Genomic DNA, 6,206 nt, shown 5'->3' on the forward strand with positions numbered 1-6,206 from the left:
TTACTGGTTAAATCAGTATTTTCTTTTGTGATTAAGCAATGTTGGCAAATTATATAAAAGTAGATTAAATTATTATTAATATTCTAGTAATTTCTGTTAAGAGATTTATATATCCTGAAAATTAACTTTGCTTATTAACTAAGTAATCAATATTAGGCTTTTTTCCAGGAATCTTTTGGAAGAAAGCCTAATATTGATTATCATTAGAAATTTAATAGGTAATTTCATCTGATGAGAAAATCAAAAATTTATTGGAATATTAATTGCAATAATCAATGATATTGGTTTTAATGTTGCTGTGTATTATAATTATTTATCCAGTATAATTATAGAAAGATAAAATTTTTTAAGAATCACACTTCAAAGATGACAGTTTTGACTTGTGTCTTTTTTGAACTAATGTATAATAATGGATCTTGTCATTTCAAATATAACAGAATATTATAAACATGTTTATATTCTGTTATATGTATTCAAATTCACATTTGTTCTTACAAATGTGTATTCATTTATAAGAATCATTTAATAGGAACAATTGACTTAAAAATGATATTTTTCTTATTATTAAACACTGCACACATAGCCAATATCCAACAGAAAGAAACTACAAGAAACAAACATTTTATCTATGTTTAATAGGCATCATCAGGCTAACTGACTTTAGCAGTTTGAATGCAGATGTTAAAACAAATGGTTCAAACCAAAAAGTTACATAACACCTCCCACAAAGAATGGTTTACATAGTTAGAACAATCAGAAATTTACAAAGCTGCAAGAAAAAATACTGCTATCAACTTTAGAGATGTAGACTTCTTCCCTCCTGCATGGAAGTCATATACAAAGTTTAATCTTATAATCCTCTTCTCTTTCATGTCATCCATCTTTAACATTGAATGGCAATCTTTTATTTTTAGTAACTTTTTGGTTCAAACTGTTCGTTTTAACAGTTGCATTCAAACTCAAAAGTCGATTAGCCTGACAATGCCCATTAAACACAGATGAAAACATTTGCTTTCTTGTAGTTTCTTCTTGCTGGATATAACCAATTTATATGTACAGTGTTTATTAACATATACCTGGTTTTAAGTGGTTGTATTTTCTTGTTGTATATCTAAGATAGAATATCAAGAAAATTTCTAGATAGAATATGAATTTATAAGAAATCTAATGATAATATAATGTCAGACACCCAGAAAAGTTTGTCAGCATAAAAATGGCAAGAAAGACGAAATCTAACCTAAAAATTAAACATTTTTTAGATTTAACTTTTAAGCATTTTTAGATTTTCATGTTTCTGTTAATATTTATATATTGATTTTTAAATTTCTATTTAAAAGCATTTTTAAAAGTTGAATTTGACAATTTGTTTAAATGTTTTGTTTACTTTAAATTTATTCACGTTTTCATGATTACAGTCTAAAATATTCATCTAAAAATATTTATTTTAATAGATTTAAAATCTGAATGTTGTTTTAACATTTAATTTAATATGTTTAATGTTTTTGATCATGGATATATTGTGTTCAAAATTGAAAACAATGGGTTATTTTATGTTTTATTGATAAACTCTACTTAAAATGTTTATAATCTATGTTTTAGAAGAAAATTAAGTTTCAAAATTTATTAATTAAAGTACAGATAGCAATCTAACATTTCAAAATACAACATTGAAGACTGAATGAAAAAATATATATATACATTATATATTTTTGAAGTCTTCTGAACATCATTTACAATCACCAGAATACAATTAGCTTTAGCAGAGTCAACTTTTCTTTATAGGTTCTTTGCCTATACTTATGCAAATTGTTTAAAGTTCCTGTGATGTCAGATATTTGCCAAAGTTTCTTTGTAAAATAAACATTAAAATATCATCTGTAAAATTGACATAAAAATTAAAAACTGTTTTTAAAGGGTATCTCATTCTGATTTTTTTAATGTTGATAGAGTAATCTTAAATTATTAAATGAAGTCATTGAAATTTTCTTATGTAAATAAGTGGAATAGTTATTGCTAAACTCTGTTGAAAGGAAGTAAGGAAACATATTGTTCTATAAATACAGTAGTCTCTTGAAAACTCGGCACTCGATAACCCGGCAGTGCGGATAACTCGGCCACACCCTGGCAGGGCAAAAAAATCCTTAGTTAATTAATTTTCATTATAGACAGCTTTATGCCTCATAAAGTATTTTTCTGAGGTTTGTCTTATCAGGTAAATTACTGTACACAGTGTATTCATTAATTTTCATTTTCATGTAGTAAAGGCTCTATGCCTTCATAAAGGATGTACTTTTCCTATGTTTGAGGGTATTTGGGCAATTTATTCTCTGTTGTATTCTCAAGTAAACAATACATACAAGTACAGTACAGTATTTTCTGAGGAAACACTCATACTTNTATTATTATTAAACAAAAAATTAATTAAAGACAATTAATTTTTTGTTTAATAATAATAATCTCCATTGGATGGAAAATTTACAAATCAAAAAGACAAGTTAGAAAATTTATTTCAACTGAACAATGTTAAATTTATATTTTTGTTGATATTTATCACATTCATTTTCAATATGTAAAATATATTTTTAATGTTTCCTTCTGGAAAATACTAAATTGGCCATCATTTCCAATAATTATGAGATTTTTTTTACCATTTTCGATTCTTCACCCTGAAGGCATTAGAAGAGCCATTTTAATAATGCCCATTTTGGGTTTGGCAAAGTTCACAATGGAAGTGGCTGTATAGTGAGGAACAGGGCTTTACATACACAGGACAGACCATCCACTAAAACTCCTGACAAAAACTCAACCAGGATCCATAGACTAGCAGGCTAACACTCATCTTCTCAACCATCTAGCATTACCCATTATAGATTCAGCCAGACTGTTATGTTTTTTCCCTTAACAAGCCCATTACAGGTTCAGCTGGGTGGTAAAGAACAGGGCCCAACATATCTGGACAGACCACACTTAAAAAATTCCTAAGCTTTTTGACCAATATGGATTCAATCCTGAGTTCCTAGAGTGATAGGCTGTCCACCTCAACCACTCAGTCATCTGGCTGTCACCAGACTGGTGTTAAGAAATGGGATCAAACATATCTGAATAATTTTACTTATGAATAAAAATTCGATCCAGATTCAAACTTAACTCGCTCAGAGAGACAGATTAACACCTCTGCTGCTTTATTATCTTGGCCAAATTAAATACTTTATTTCTCAAAATAATTGTAAAAAGCCTTTATCTATGAAAAAGTCCTTATTGAAATTATTATTAGGCTATTATTAATTTACTTTTTAAAGTGTAAAAGATAGTATTAACAATTCAAAAACCTACAAAAATTCCACTTCAGATAAATTTCCTATTACGAAAACATTTTATTCTAGTAGACAAAATATTCTAAGTTAAATAAATCTATTCAATTACATAAAATCAAAGCACATACTTTTAAACAACACAGTATAATCTCAATTATCCACAAGTGGATTATCTGTTAGTGCTTACTTCTCAATAAAAATTTATTTCAGAAATACAAATATTAACATTAAAATAAAAAAATTCTTTGTTGTTAATTAACTCTTGCTATTTAAAATGTTATATTGAGCATCAGAACTACTTCCAGAACTTCAAGGAATAAGTTAACTGGTGTAGTAAGTGCAGTTGACTTTGAACAATAAGGCTTCACTTACGTGTATAAGCCTACTGTATTTTTTTCCATTAAATAAGTTATAAAATTGTTTGAAAAAGTATTTTGAATCATTTCCTTATCAATAAATCATTAATATTGCAAACTTAATGACATTTTACGATAATATATATCTGGAAATCTGTCATTCTCGTTTAATAATACAAGAAATTGTGAGGCACTAGTTTAATAAATGTTTTGATGTAAACAGAAAATTTAGAGAGTTTTATTCAACTGTGATCACATCTATAGCTTATATCACTCTCAAAATGAACTATTATATTAAATTAAAACTAAATAAAAGAAAAATTAATCAGCTTTAATTAAAACAGACTTGTGGATTATCCATGCTCCACTAATATGATTAGTCTGGATAATTGGGAGTATACATTATGAAAGAACAGCATCTGGTACTAATCGAATACTATAAAAAACTTTCCTAATAAACCTTATTAAATTTACAATTTATTTACTATATCATTTTATCACTTTTACATCATTTTATTTACTTCTACTAATGCATAAAATACCTTATCACTGCCGTAAAATTTATATAGAGGTTTATGAATATGGTATGACAGAAATTAAATACAATGAGTTGGTTTATTTTATCCCTCTTCCCAATTTATGAGTCAAAATATTTAATACAATGAACACTAATATTCATGATTAAAAAAAACTCTTAAAATTACAAGTGCAACAAAATTAAAATCCATTTTATTTACTGATAGGTAAATAAAATGAATTTACTNGACTTGTGGATTATCCATGCTCCACTAATATGATTAGTCTGGATAATTGGGAGTATACATTATGAAAGAACAGCATCTGGTACTAATCGAATACTGGTTGGACCAAAAATTAGTTAACTAAATATATATTTTATATTTGGTTAACTAAGTTTTGAACTATCATGTGAATATGTTTTTATCTTTTCTTTGTACTTATTTATTATAGTATTATCTAAAATTCTTACCACTTATTGTCATAGCATCCAGATTTTCGTTTGTAAATGTTCATTTTTTTTTTTCCTATCTTTTGACTCGATCAGCATAACTTTTGTAGATTCAATGCCAAAAAAGTAAAAAATAAAAATAAAAAAATCATTCCAATCAATCAATCTCCTATTAAAATATAATGGAGATATATGAATTTAATGACCATTTTAAGTTATTCATCATGAAGTTTGGCTGCTTTCCACTTTTTTTAACAAGGAAACAGAAAAATCAAGGAAATACAGCTATAAAATTCTAGAATACATTCCCATATTTATAGCATTTATTCCGTTAAATATTCTTCCATAAATTTAATATCATATTACACAAAAATACATTTATCACTTACTTTTTATAGGTATTAGTTTTCAAAACATTATATACAGAGACATGAAAGTTAAAAATTTTAAGCTAATGAATAATGCATATTTACAATATTAAATTCCTACTTAACATTGAGAATTAAGAAAAAAAAAAAACATTAAGTAACACCAAAATTACATAAAAATCTGAATTAAAAGTTATTTATAGTGAAGTGTCATTCATTTTTAAACATGCCACACCCAATACTGGTCATGAAAAATCTACATTCTATTTTGCTTTATAATCTATCATAGCAGTCAGAAACTTCCTAATATTATAGAAGTGATAACTTGTTTAAATCAATATAATAAATATAGCAATTTAAGAACTAATAGAAAATATTTAGTTTTACTTAATACTTTAACAATTTTTTTAAATTACAAAAGATATTTTTAAAAAATTACATTTAGTAATTTAATTTACCTCATTGGAACAACGTTTCGTAATGCATTTATCAGAAACTTTGCCTCTTGAAAATATCAATAAGTTGCTATACCAACTCTAAATACTTAAATTTATCTAAAACTATAATTTTACATATTTTTTAAATTTGTATGTAAATTTAAACGTAAAATTATTGCTACATTTTCTTGGCATTTTTCCATAATAAAAATTCAGTCATGATATTAATACATTAATGTAATTTGATTGAATAATGAAAATATATAAAATTCGTAGAGAAAATATACAAAAATATCATTTATTAAATGATTTTTTCTATAGTGTTTATTTCAGATTTCAAGTTATTTTTTTTATCATTTATTAAAAAAAAATATTTTTTAAATGAATTTTACATATGGAAGTTACATTTACTATGCATTTTACATTGATTATCAGTAAATTTTTCAGAATCTGCATTAGAAATCATTCAAAACTCTTTCATCGATATTCTGCATCTTTCTATTCATATTCCTTGGCAAAACAGTACAGGGTTTTTCGAAATTAGCAGTGAATTATTGAATTTTATCTTTAAAAATAAAAAAATAATGAAAAAAAAAAAACAAACACTGTGCATTTTTTACAAAATAATTTCAGTAATTTTCTCATTAAAAAATTACTCATTTACATGTATCTTGAACATAAAACTTGCACTTAATTTTTTGTTAATTATATGTACAGTGATTGTAGGTTAATATCAGCCACTTAATGTAATCAAACCCATTTTC

Source organism: Centruroides sculpturatus, unplaced genomic scaffold (assembly GCF_000671375.1).
Source record: "Centruroides sculpturatus isolate CEXI.00-Female unplaced genomic scaffold, Cexi_2.0 scaffold100, whole genome shotgun sequence".
Classification (NCBI taxonomy): Eukaryota; Metazoa; Arthropoda; class Arachnida; order Scorpiones; family Buthidae; genus Centruroides; species Centruroides sculpturatus.